Raw genomic sequence first — 14,036 nt, 5'->3', positions numbered from 1 at the left:
TTCCAGCTTTTCCTTGATAGAACCACTTACTTTGCCAGCTTTTTGTTGCCCTGTCAAAACAATTTTGAGATTTGTTGCTGCCATCAATATCAAAATTACCTTCTCAAAATGGTACATTTTCTCAGTTTAAACTTTTGATATGTTTTCTACTTTTCATTGTGAATAAAATATGGGTTTATGAGATTTACAAATCATCGCATTCTTTTTTATGTAGATTTTATACAGCATCCCAACTTTTTTAGAATTGGGGTTGTATGATAGATAGATAGATATATATATATATATATATACACATACACACACATACATCTGAAAGTGTTTTATTACATTTGCTTGATAAGTGTAAGAAGAAAAACTGTTAATACTGCCAGAAATTCAAAGCTGCTCTGGGCAGTGTTATACCATCTAATCAGCTCTGTCCCACTCACTTTCTTAAAGGAGAAGTATAGCCAAAGCTCCTTTGGCCGTACTTCTCCTAGGGATCACAGCAGTGCAGTTCATTCTGTACTCCTGTGTCCCATTTTCAGTTGAGAGCCAGCTAAAGCCCGCCATCAGCTGATGTCACAGAGCTGGTGCAGGCTCTGAAAAAATCCTGACCATATAGTCGGGATCCACCCAGAAATCTGGACCGGCACCTGGCTCAGCCTCTCAGTGATCGGTCAAGAGCCTGAGCCAGCCACTCCCACCTCTTCCACAGCCCAGCACTCAAGAGAACGCTGGAGGGGCAGAGCAGAAAGCCAGTGACTGCCAGTCACCAGCTGTCCACTCAGTGAAGACTGAGAACTGAGAGATCAGTGGTCTTTGAGCCGGCAGGGGACAGATGCAGCATTGGAGTGATGCTGAATCCACCTAGGTGAGTATAATTTTTTTGTTGTTGTATAGGATAGAAAAGAACATCCTCAAACTACACATTTTACATTTACCTACTGTAATTCATTCTAAATCTAACTGCAGATAATTCAATATTTCAGAAATCTATGCAATCATAATTCATTGATTTTATTATTTTCTTAAAGCTGTCCATCTATTTTTAATCTGCCAGCAACTACATAGTACAGAAGCCTGTCTGACTGCGTAACATGATCCCTTCATGTAGGCTCATTTTGTTTGTAGCATGTTAGGTACATACACATTTTGTACAAATCAATATTAGGAAAAAAGTTAAATTCAAAACAATGGCAATTTTTAAAAATATTACTTCTTTTACTCCCAGTACCCAAAAAAATTAAAAATTAGGATTGGTATCAAAGTCAAACATAATGGGGGGGCATTTATCAAAAATGGAGCAGACAGAATTTGGATCAACTGTGCATGGCAACCAATTAGCTTTTATTTTTGGCTTGTTCAGTTAACATGTTACTAAGCCCACAACAGTAAAATGAGTCTGTATATGCAGTAAAGCATGCTCAATGTGAAACCTAAGGGGCTAATCCTCTTGTGTAAAAAGGCTGTTTGATGCTGTCTTCTCTGATCCTCCCTTTCTTTTGCTGTCCCCATTCCATCTGCCATAGTTAGAGAAGCAGTGGCAAGACTGCACATGCTCTGTTTGGTGTGTATTGCTAGTTTTTTTTTTTTCTTGGGAGGGTGCATGTGATTGGCACAGGACCAATCAGCACTGTCCAGAGGGTCAGGGGTTATGCAGCCTCATAGGACAGTCAGAGGAGATGAAAACTCCTCCAACAAGATTAACCAGTGCTTGGCTGGACACTGATAGAATTCACAAGACTGCTATATACTGCTAATGAGAAAAGATGTTTAGCAGTTTATATTTATTAAAATAATTGCATTTCCATGTTCTGGGTTGATGCAGTTGTGGTTTTTGAAGCGTTCCGATGCGTTTTTGATTTGTTCCAGTTCATTTTATCTCCTCTCTTTTTTCCAATTTAAATTTATTGAATTTATTTCAGGTACTTATATAGTGCCATCAATTTACGCAGAGCTTTACATATATAGTGTACATTCACATCAGTCCCTAACCCTCAAGCAGCGTACAATCTAAGGTCCCTAACTTACATTCATACAAACACATACTAGGGCCAATTTAGACAGGATCCAATTAACCTACCAGCTTGTCTTTGGTGTGTGGGAGGAAACCGGAATACGTGGAAGAAACTCACGCAGGCACAGGGAGAACATGCAAACTCCAGGAAGGTGGTGCCATGGTTGGGATTCAAAAAAACTACCCTAGTGCTGCCAAGCAGAAGTGCTAACTGTTTAGCCACTGTGCTGCCCATAGGGACATGGGCATTACAGTGTATTTTACTGCGTTCCAGTACAGTTCTGTGCAGGAAAAATGCAGACTGTTCTACTTTTTTTCCTGGAATGCAATGGCACTGCAAGCACTGATGTGAACTAGGACATTAACAACCATATAACCTACTTTCTGTGAGTTTTGAATGCAGAAAAAAGCAACTAAAAACGCATGTAGTGTGGCCTGACCCTTAAATCTGCTAGTCTAATACTACCCTCTCACCAGACTGACAATGTTGTTATCCAAAGATGTCTCCATTGCTCCTCCATCCAGAGTGAAGACACCTTAAGACAGGAAGTGTGTAACTGGCTAGATCACTAAGTGAAAATAAAGGGGAAAAAAAAGTCTAAAAAAAAAAAATGAATGCAGCCACAACATTTAAGGATTGGTAAACTGCAAGGAATAACATTTTGTTTTTAGGTTTAATACTGGCCAAATAAATGTGTTTTCAGCTGTCTTGCCACTTTTTGTGTCGCCTAGATGTTGCAAGTCGCAAAGAAACTGCAATAGTGTGAACCAGCGCTTAGTGATGATAAAGGCTTCTTTACATGGCTGCTCTGGTGCTATACCATGCATCACTGTTGAGTCGGGCTAATGCACACTGGAAGTAGAAAAAGGATTGTGTTGCCTAGAGCAACTGAATTATAGGAGAACATGTTCCCACAAAGGATCTACTGATTTGATAAAGGGTAACATAAACAATTGTTTTCCCTTTTGCATTTCATCTATTTTGTTATTAATTAAATAATCCAAAAACCTGGCTCACCACCGGGAATGATTAGAGTTGTTTTGGAAAAGAGTTTCCTATTGCGGTTAAAATAAAAATAAACATTATATATTAAAGTTACACCAGCATGTGTAAACAATGTACCCTTTCATTACAAGAATCAATTAAAGCTGAAGTATGACTAAAATTTATGTTTGTACATTTGCACAGTAAAAATGAGTTACCATACAGCAGTAGTAAACTGCAACCTCTTTTTTTTTTTTTAAAAGCTGCAAGACAATGGCATAATGTGCTAGTGTGCATCACATACTAGCACATTATGTAAAACTTACCTTAAAACGAAGCCCTCCAGTGGCGCGCTGTCCCTGCTCACAGGACTTCCATCTTCATCCGGTCCTTCTTCCAGGTTCGTGGACTCCGGCGGCTTGAATGGCCAAGCTGCGATGACGTCACTCCCGCGCGTTGCGAGTCACTTTTTATGGCACACAGCACAAGCATGCCATTCCTTCAGAGCACATGCGCTGGTGCTCTATAGAGGTAAGTATCTTCTAAACAGTGCATGTTTAGGAGATATTTACAGTACCTACAGGTAGGCTTTATTATAGGATTACCTGTAGGTACAAGTACAAAAACGGACTTTACTACAACTTCCCGCCAGCCGTACGCATATATGCGACCTCACGGCAGGTGGGCTTTAATGCCGAGCGTCCACATATATGCATCTATAGGTAAAGAGTTTACTGTGCTGAGAGTGCACTCATTGTATGCTCCAAGCACAGTAACTAAAAGTCATGGCTGGGACAGATTCTAAAAGAATTACCATCACGTTGGTAATCAGCAAATTTGACAGTTTCCCGCACAGGGAAAAGGGTTGCTAGAGCACCAGCAGCCACCAGTTCCTACCAACTGTAGATTTATCCACAGCCATAGCAACCAATGACACCTAGCTTCCAGGGCTGAATGTGTGCTGAAGACAAGCGTCCACTTTATGGACCTTCCGACCTCAGTGCCACCCCCACCATAATTCCTATAAGTTCATGTACCTGTCTCCAACAGATACATAAATTTGTCGCAGGTACTGACATTTATGACCTCTTTGCAAATTCCCCAGGAGCCATTCTGTGATTGGAGGAGGTGCAGGTGAACTTCACAAACTCCTCTCCACCAATTAAAGAACACTTCACATTCAGTGAAAAGAATGCAAGGCTTTTTCTGAATGGGGGAGGTGCCCTGCAAGTGACCTCCTGTGATATCTGTACTACAACCAGATTTACAAGTCTCAGCACTAGGCATTTGGTTTCAACAGAAGACTGCAGGTAAATAAAAGTAAAAAATGTAATAAAGGCAGTAGGAGCCAGAGATGGGACACTCTTCATTATTTTTCCTGTGGAAATGTACAAAAACAGTTTTTAAACAGAATTCAGCTTTAAAGCGGAGCTAAACCTAACTTGTGTAAACCTAAACTGTGAGCAGGCACGCCTTTAATGCAGAAGAGACATGCTATGTCTCTGCTGCAATCACATACACTTACCTGCCTCTGACAGTCTTCTACTGAATAAACACTGAGCTGCGCATACATTACTGGCACACTCCAGCTGTGTTGGAATGACTGATTCCCATGCACATGCACTGGATGACATAAACTGTATTCTATATAGGTCTTTTGACTCCCAGCAGCATATTTACATACTTCATTTCTTTATCGTACATCACGGGACACAGAGCTATAATCATTACTCTCTGGGTTATGCACCACCTATAGGTCAATGGACACTGGCAGACCAAAACAGACAGGATGTCCTCCCCTATATAACCCGTCCTACACAGGACGTTTTTTCGCCAGTGTCTGGAAAGTGATGGTCACTAAAGTTCAGTTCTCTGTGAGAATGTGGTTGGGTTTAAAAAATGGTTCTAATAGAGATCAAGGGATTAGTTAATCGGACCCATTTGGATGGCTGTACGCTAAAATAAACGGTACCCGAGCCTTGTATGGAAAATGTAGGACTCAACGAGGTTTTGCCTGTAATGCAACCCTTTTGGCACTGGATCCTGCGTTATGGATCCCTGTGCATGTTTGCTAAATGACCAAAACAATTTTCCGGCAGGGTGCGATACAGGTCCAAGGGAGTGGACCACAAAAACAGAGGGGGACCTTGAAGGTCCCTTAAGCAGTTCTAAAGGTTCATTTTTTTTTAGGGGGAAAATAGCAAACATGTCTATACTTACCTACTGTGTGCAGTGGTTTTGCACAGAGTAGTCTGGATCCTCCTCTTCTCGGGTCCCCCACAGGCTCTCCTGGCCCCTCCCCCCTGGGTGCCCCCACAGCAAGCAGCTTGCTATGGGGGCACCTGCTGCTCCGTGTTCCCATTCCCACATGGAGCAGAGGCTTGGCCCTGCCCCCTCTCATCACTGGCTGACTGGCTGTGATTGACAGCAGCGGGAGACAATAGCTCCCACTTGCTGTTTCTGCCAATGAGAAGGCAGTGACCCAGGACAGATGAGGCTGTCATTCACATTGCTAGATTGCGATGAGGCTTGGGTGAGTTTTGAGGGGGCTGGGGACACTTCTGCAAACAGAAGGTTTTTTACCTCTGTGCATAGAATGCATGAAGGTAAAAAACCTTGAGCCTTTACAACAACTTTAAGTGTCAAGTACCACCATAATGGGTGAGGATTGGGTGTCTGTTTAATATCCTTGTGGTGGGATTGGTGAGTTTGCCCTTTTCTTAAGAAGGAGAGAAGAAAGAAATAAGAAAGTAAAGAGGAATGTATATCCCTTTTTTCATTTTTATCTCCATTTCCGCAGGGCGAACAGAGGCTACACTTAAAGAGCCTTTATATGATCTTATGCAAAGCACCAATACTGGCTATGTAGCTACAGCAGTGACACCTTGACAGGGCCACTAGAAGGCGTCGGGAGCACTATATCTATACTGGTTACTGTGTATGTGTTTCTTGCTGTCATTTCTTTTGGCATGTTTGAGGAACTCCTGTTGGGGTCACAGGTATAGCCATTTCTTATTGTTTCCAGATGTGGTCAGCAGGTGTGCAGGCCCGCTCGCTGGATCACAGGACACACATGGAAGCGTGCATGTAGGCTTTCTAGAAGTGGGCCTGCACGTAGCACACCACGAATGCGCAATAATGGATTTTCCACAGGCGCGCACGAGCAGTAGTGGCCAGAAACTGCGGGCAGCCATCTTACTTAGGTGGATAGTGTCTTACATGTAGGGCTCCTGTTAGGCTGCTAGAAGGGACAAAGAGCAGGCTATCCTTTTGGGCATGAGTCCTTGATGTGTGTATGGTCACAAGTGCCAGTTTGGACTGGCTCCTGCTTTAGTGCTGTATCTTTTGGCTGTCTGGGTTGTGATAGCTGATAAATGCTGGATTACAGCCTTGCATGGTGGGGTGCCGTACTGGTGGGTTTAATGTTATTGTCACAAGCCCCAGTTGCATTATTGTAATTCATTTAGAGTAAGAAATGTCTTATAGAAAGCAGAGTGGTGGAACCACAGCAGGGAGGGGCATGTGTGCACCATCGTCAGGTTCTGAGGATCCTAGTCAAAGTTCCACTGTGGTGACTTCCCCTGAAAAACCCAAGGCGACTGGGCAATTGGAGCTGCTTTGCTTGTCTGGCATTGTGGCTACTACCAATGTGTTTGCTTCAGCATACGTTACTAAGGATGATTTAACATCATCATTGGTTGGAGAATAAAATTGCTGGCATGGCTTGCTCTGTTATGAATGGAGGTAAGCATGAAAAAGTGTGGCTGTTGAGGAGCTGGAGTGCTTAAGGAGGGCCAAGTGTTGTCAGCCTCTCAGTCCCAGAGATTGCTGGTCCAATCTCTTATGGAAATGGTCCAGTCTGGATTCAAATGACTTCCACTGGAGGTTTCTGAGGCCTCCTAATTCTCCTTGGATTGGATGAGGCCTCTGCAGAATGCTCAAGCCCTAGATAGAGTATTTTTTCCTCCCAAGAGGTTTTCCCTGCTGTATCCCATGGAGGAAAAATTGTTAAAATATGAAGAATGCCAGCAGTTGACACAGCTCTGTCTTCCTTGAATACAAATTTTACTTGTCCAGTGGCAAATGCCCAAGTGTTGAAGGGTCCAGCTGATAAAAAGTTGGAATCATTACTAAAGGCTTCTTTTGCTCTTGCTGGGTCTGGCGGCAACTGGTGTATTTCAGTCCCTGAAGGACTGTGTTAAACGGATGGTTAAGAATCTTCGTAGTCAGGGAGAGGATTCTGCTGAGGAGATGGCAGATTTGCCCCATGCCTTGTGGATGCCCTTAAGAATTCAATACAGCAGGTTTCACGATTGGCTCTCCTCTCAGTACACATGCACAGAATCTTATGGTTGAAAAGCTGGTTGGAGGAATTGTCTTGCAAAAAATTTCAGGTTGGATTTTTCATGGTGAGCACCTGTTTGGCGATGATTTAGATAAGTACATCCAGAAGATTTTTTTTTTGGGGGGGGGAGGGGGGAGAGTTCTCTTCTACCAGTTAAGAGGAGAAGTAAGTGTCGATCTTTTAAGAGGTCAAATATTTCTGCTGCTGCTACCTCAGGTGCCAGGCAGTTTTGGCACCCCCAGGCATCTTGATCTAGAGCCAAGCCTCAAGGCCGAGGGCAGAGGAAACCATGGGTTCAGAAATCCACTAAGGCTGGCCCTAAGCCCTTTTTTGAAGGGACATCCCTACTCATACAGGGTGGGGGGGGGGGGTTTTTGCAGTTTTCCAGTGACTGGGAAGAGGCGATCCAGGACAAGTGCGTTATTTTCATGATTTGTCAGGGGGACTGGAGTTTTGGGTTCTTCCCCCTCCCCGGATTTTAAAGTCCAATGTATCCACAAACCAGCTGAAGAGAAATTCTTTCTTTCGAGCACTTTATCGACTGCTGTCCCAAGGGGTAATTGTGGAAGTGCCATCAAGCAAGAGGTTCAGGGGCTTCTACTCAAACCTGTTCACAGTTCCAAAACAAAATGGAGACATGAGGCCTATACTAAATCTCAAGGCTCTGAACCAATTTCTAATTGTTTGTTTCAGATGGAATCAGTCCGTTCAGTAGTGGCCTCGGTGCAGATTTTATAGCAACCATAGACATCAAGGACGCAGAACCTTTTTTTTTTTTTTTTTTTTTCAATCAGAAAAGATTTTTTTGAGGACAACAAGAAGTCATCCAGAATTGATAAACAGCACATAAAAAAAACAAAAATACAATAGGTACTGCCATAGACACATGGGAGGAGACCAGAGAATAAAAAGCTGGCATAATATAGCTCATTAACACATTGAAATGACAAAAACAGTACATCAGTTCAGACAGCTATGAGGTAAGTACATCGATACAAGAAAAACCAATATCATGGTACGCCCCATTAGAGGAGTAATTATAAAAGCCTATCCAGTATCGAATCAATGGAGGATAGGTCCAGTGTGGCTAGCCAAGTATCCCACAGCTTTCCAAACTTTCATTGGAATCCCAGATGTTGAAAAATATGTTTCTGTAAGCATAAGGTACGTCCCATACGTTCCACCCATTCTTTATGGGTCGGCGGCTGTTCCGCCTTCCAATGTTGTAAGATTAGGTTCCTGGCTTGGAACAAAGCCCTGTTAGTGGCTGCTCTAGAGTGGTCTGTCAGCTGTGGGTCATCTAAGATGCCCAATAAGCAAATTTTAGGGTCTAATGGCAAAGTAATTTGAAATACCGCATTCACTGTATCCACCACTTTGGCCAAATTCCTACGCAATTTCAGGCAGCGCCAAAGCATGTGGATAAGGGTACCCTAATCTAGTCGACATTTGCAACAAATAGGAAAGACTAGCAAACCCATAACATGTAATTTACTTGGAGTGTAGTGGGCTCTCAGAACAATATACAGTTGTGAAAGTCTCTGGGATGCATTTAGAGAGCTAAGGTAAACAGATTCTATGACACTTTCCCATTGGTCTTCCTCAAAAGTACCCACATTCCTCTGAAAATTTTCCAAGGCCGTGCAGTGAAACCCCTCCAGGCAGGCTGAGAGGAGCATCCCAGAACACTGGGATATGAGACCTTTTGCTGTGAAGGGATTTTGAATGTGATGAAAAACAGGGATAGGGGACATGCGTCAGTCCCAGAAGGGGCCTTGTGCATTTACGGTATGTTTAAGCTGCATATAGTAAAAGAGCATAGAATTTGGGAGGTGAAACCTAGTCTGTAGCTCTTGAAAAGATAGCAAGACACCATCCTGAAAAATATGACAAAGGTGTGTGAGGCCTCATGCTCGCCATCTAGGAGCATGCTGGAGTTTACCCAGGATATGAATATATCCCTGAATCCAAATAGCTCAGAGTTTTCCTGAGATATAACCATATTGTTGGCGCCTAATGATAACATGACTGTTATCTAATGACAGCAGTGAGCAGTCTCCAGTGTTATTGGCTATAGTCTGCATATTATTTTAGAGATGTCGCAAATTAATTGCCGTCGATTTTTGTGGTATAAAGCCTGAATGATCTGGATGGACAATGCTAGAGATTACCTTGTTCAATATATTAGCTAAAACCTTGGCCAAGATTTTGACATCCGCTTACAGTAGTGATATAGGCCTGTAAGAACCCGGGTCTGTGGGGTTTTTTTCAGGTTTCAAAAGGAGGATAATATGGGCTACAGATATGGAAGGGGAGTAGACTCCTCATATCCAAGGTGGTATTGAATACTTTGAGCAGGTATGGAAGAATAACATCAGTATATTTCTTGTAAACCTCTATAGGTAAACCATCCGCTTTGGAGGCGTTATATGTGGGGAAGGAGCTGGTTGCTTCCTGCATCTCCTCAAAAATAATAGGAGAATCTAAGAAACATTTTTGTGAGGGCTTGAGAGTAGGTAGGGCTAAGGAACTAAGGTACTGTTCAAGACAGTCCTCAGAGGGGCAAACCTTAGATTGATACTGGTTTTTATATAACTGGACTAGTTCACTAGTTCAGCCATAATTTGTTCTGGTGAGTTGACTAGGGCTCCAGAGGCAGTTTTAAGGGCCCCAATTGTCTGGGATGAGGTCTGCGTTTGGGCAATTTTGGCCAAGAGGTGACCGGTGTGCTACCCTTCCTAGCAGAATACCTGCTTTTGAAAAAAGCATTCGCGTTCCGCCATGGAGGCAAGGACCTGGTTTTACACAGCCTGAGCTGACAGCTATACTCCCCTAGTACCCTAGTATCCTTGGTGGGGTCAGAGATGTAGGCCTTTTTCAGTTGTACCTGAAGGGCCAATTGAGATTCCTGTTCCCTGGTGGCATTTTTGACTGTTGATTTCAGAAATAAACATGCCTCTCAAGAAGCATTTGAAAGCTTCCCACACAGTCGACACATCCTGGTGTTGTTCATGCACAGCGAAATATTCCGCTATTCAGACATGTATGTTCCCATGGGATGTAAATAAATTTAGCAAGAAAGCATTCAATTTCCAAGGAGCTTTGGACAATGTGGTGCAGGGTCGGACAGTCATTCAGGCCACCAGGGGGGAATGATCAAAGACCCCTCTAGCATAGTAAACTTTGGTAGATAAAAAGTGTTATGAGCTCGTCAAACATAGGTCAATTCTAAATAGTGACATGCAAGATTTAAAATAGCATGAATATTGATGCTCCTGTGGGTGTCTATGTCTCCATACATGCATCCACCCAACGTCCAAACGTTTCGAAAGGGTGGTACCCAGGGGCAGACTGACAACTCATGGGGCCCCCGGGCAATAGGGAATCATGGGGCCCCTGTGTCCTTGCCCAAACTCAAAAAAGCCTATGAAAAAGGTACCAGGGGCATCTCATGGGGCCTCCTACTGACCCCCGGCCCTTGGGCAGTGCCCGAGTTTCCAAATGGTCAGTCTGCCCCTGGTGGTACCACTGTAATGTGAAGACGGATGTTTGTCTAGCCAGGGACACAGAAACCCATTGAAATCACCAATAAGTATTAGAGGGACATCGGGCTTGTCCAATAGAAAGGAAAGAAGACTTCTCAGAATAACCATAGAGAAGGAAATATATCTACCTTCTGAATCAATAACTGAGGCATATTCTTGAAACTCAATAGATTTGTGAACCAAAACACTCACCCCCTTGGCGTAGGACATGTGAGTAGAGTGGTACACAGGTCCCAACCAGGAATATAGTAAGCTACTCCTTAGTGAGGTGGGTTTCTCTAAGTCCACAGATGGCTGATTGGTACTTGCGGAGGGTAGACATAATCATAGATCTTTTCAAAGGGTTGTGCAAACCACTCACATTCCAACAGATTACTTGTATGTCTGCCATTCAAGAGTATGTAGAGGAAACAGCAGGGTAGACAGTATGCCAATATTGTCTGGGAACCTCAACATGATCCACATCCAATGCGTGTACCATAGCTGAGTAAAATCAAGAATTATCGCGCTTCCGGATGACAGGCAGGGGGACTTCTGTATAACAAGGCACAACAGTGGGAATGCCAAACCCGTTTGTAACAAACAAAAGCCTGTCAACACAGGACTTAAAGTGGTTGTATACTCTTACATATATCCAGTGAAGTGACTGACTTCAAGTGATAAAAAAAAAATCCTCCTACATAGGTTGTACCTGTCTATCTGCAGACTTCTCTTCATTCAAAGGCCAGAACTTACACAGCTTGTCTAAGAGCTCAGAAAAAAAGAGGATGGAGAGCTGAAGTTACACACTGCACAGTTTAGTGATTGAAGGAAAAAGACACACCCCCTCCACACAGCTCGCAGGAACAGAGCTCAGGCTGTCCATCTGCTGGAGCACCCTCCCCTATCACCATTTTATTTTTGGTGTCAGAAGTGATCCATGCTAATATCAGAAGAACGAAGCAGCAGACATAAATGACACTTAGTACTCTGGACTGAGACAAGTACACACTGTACAGGGATTTGCTTTGTTCATATTTCATGTCTGAGGTTTACAACCACTTTAATGAACAGTTTTTTTCAAATAAGTTCCAGGTATGCATAGAGATGAAATGTTCAATTCACAAATGTATTTCTGCATTACAAGAAAATTACTACACTGGTAGCTAAAATTGGAGAACAGAAACAAGGAACAATGTTGAATTGCTGCCCATATGACCACTTAGGATCCACCTTTTACTCTTTGGGAATCCGGAAAGGGAATCTAATTGGTCATTTTACACAACAGACCAGTATTTGTTCCTTCTTTCTTTTCTTAATTTTTTTTAACACTCCCCTTGATTAAAGTGCATGTAGAGCTAAAACTGTTTATCATTTTGCATAAAGCAGAGAAGAATTATAAAAGGTTGATTTAATGTTTGTTCTCTGTTGGGGGGATTTCCCTTCACTTCCTGTCCTGAAGATGCAACAGGTAGCAAGAGCAAATGTTCTCAAGGTAAGAGGAACTCTTCTATGAAATCAGAAGTAGTGTCCTCACTAGAAGATTTCCTTTTACCTCTTTGGATGTGTCCACAATTTCTGTCTCTGTGACAGTAGTCAGAGAGACAGTGGTGACATCTCCCCAGCAGGGACAGTAATAAACACTTGACAGAGCATCTAAAGTGTCCTAACTTTATGCAAAACTAAAAAAAAGTTTGCCTTTATATACACTGTAATAACTTATTATAAAAAAAAAGAACATTAGCTTGCTAACACATCATGGTCAAACAGTATTTACATAATTGGTAGGCAGTACACACAAGAAGGAAACATTATACCTCACTTGTCATAATTAGCAAGTGGACAGCCCTGCCCTCCAGGGGTATTAGGGAGAGAAAACACAACCCCTTCTGCCTCGCAAAATGCATGAGCCTTTCAGACCATCAGAATCAGAAGAGGGCCTCCCAGGGACTGTAGCAGCACTGTTAGAAGGCCGATTGTGACCATTACAAGATCACAGACATTAGTATGGAGTTGGCCCCCCATTTGTAGTTACACCAGCCTCCACTCTTCTAGGAAGACTTTTCAAAAGATGGAGTGTGTCCATGGAAATGAATGCCCATGCTGCCAAAGGAGTATTTGTGAGACCAAGCACTGATGTTAGATAAGACCTGGATCACAATCGGCATCCCAATTCATCCCAAAGGTGCTCAGTAAAGTTAGTCAGGGCCATGTGAAGGCCACCAAACTCATAACATTTATATGGATATGTATATATATACACACAGGAGCACAGTCATAATGGAACAGAAAAGGGTCTTCCCCAAATTGTTCCACAAGGCAGAGTAATAATATTGGAGGGGTGTCCACTTGAACGCATAGTCAGTGTGATGGTCAGATGTCCACAAGCACTTGGCTATATAGTGTATAAAAGGCCCGATTTTTTCATCTTAGATAGAACTAGATTTTATTACTGGCTTTTAGGTTACTATTTATTAGTGATTCAATGATACAGTGGGGCAAAAAAGTATTTAGTCAGCCACCAATTGTGCAAGTTCTCCCACTTAAAAAGATGAGAGAGGCCTGTAATTGGCATCATAGGTAGACCTCAACTATGAGAGACCAAATGAGAAAAAAAATCCAGACAATCACATTGGCTGATTTGGAAGATAGCCACTTACAAGCAATAAATGAAATTCAAGCTAAAAAATGCTGCAGATAAAACCAAGCAAAAATGCTATGTGGGTCCCTGCAGTGCTCTCACCACCGCCGAGTCTCACAAAATGGCGCCGATCGTGTCACTTCCGGTTTCGTTCTCGTCACTTCTGGTTGCCACACAGTACCGCCCTGACACGTTTCGTCATATCCGACTTCCTCAAAGTGAAGTCGGCAACCCTTGGTGCCCCTGCAGATTCTAATCTGAGTTTCTTTATTGCCCTGTCGTAGCAGTGATTTCTAGCAGTCTCAAGTAATATGTCCCCAGTGTCCAACAACTCCTATAGCAGGTTCAGTCTCTCACAGCATTCTTCAGCATGTATGCTGTAACTGACCATCTCCTGTATCATGTCCGCAGTCACTGACCATCTTTAGTATCATGTGCGCAGTCTCTGACCATCTCTTGTATCATGTCCCCAGTATCTGATCATATCTTGTATCAGGTCTGCAGTCTCTGATCATATCTTGTATCATGTCCACAGTCTCTGA

The 14,036-nt window shown here is 42.9% G+C and overlaps 1 protein-coding gene across 2 annotated transcripts in view; it reads right to left on the bottom strand.

Moving 5' to 3' along the window:
- Positions 1 to 14,036, bottom strand: part of PCNX4 (pecanex 4) — a 150,477-nt gene that overhangs the window by 131,082 nt on the left and 5,359 nt on the right. The window lies entirely within an intron of this gene.

The sequence above is a fragment of the Staurois parvus genome, unplaced genomic scaffold (assembly GCF_062004578.1).
Source record: "Staurois parvus isolate SC_StPar_1 unplaced genomic scaffold, SC_StPar_1.0 ptg000171l, whole genome shotgun sequence".
Taxonomy (NCBI): Eukaryota; Metazoa; Chordata; class Amphibia; order Anura; family Ranidae; genus Staurois; species Staurois parvus.
This window is presented reverse-complemented; position numbering and strand designations above follow the sequence as displayed.